Genomic DNA, 419 nt, shown 5'->3' with positions numbered 1-419 from the left:
TTATATCCTGTAAATAAATTTAAATTTAACTATACGCGTGACTTTTTTTTTTTTTTGGATATGGGAGCGCTCCTCACCTCCTTCTTTACAGTGCCACATCCAACTGTTTTTTGAACATGTCCAGGGGTGGTGACTCCACCACCTCCTTTGACAACCCATTCCAGTGCTTCACCACCCTTTCGGTGACAAAGTTTTTCCTAATATCCAATCTAAACTTCCCCTGGCGCAATACGAACCTGTTCCCCCTTGTTCTATCGCTATTCACTAGGGAGAAGAGGCCAACATCCGTCTCGCTACAGCTGCCTTTCAGATAGTTGTGGAGAGCAATAAGGTCTCCCCTCAGCTCCTCTTCTCCAGGCTGAACAGCCCGAGCTCTCTAAGCCTCTTCTCATAAGACTCACCCTCTAGTCCCCTAATCA

Source organism: Apaloderma vittatum, unplaced genomic scaffold (genome assembly GCF_000703405.1).
Source record: "Apaloderma vittatum isolate BGI_N311 unplaced genomic scaffold, ASM70340v1 scaffold12920, whole genome shotgun sequence".
NCBI lineage: Eukaryota > Metazoa > Chordata > Aves > Trogoniformes > Trogonidae > Apaloderma > Apaloderma vittatum.
The sequence above is the reverse complement of the archived record's forward strand: the minus strand, read 5'-3'. Positions refer to the sequence as shown.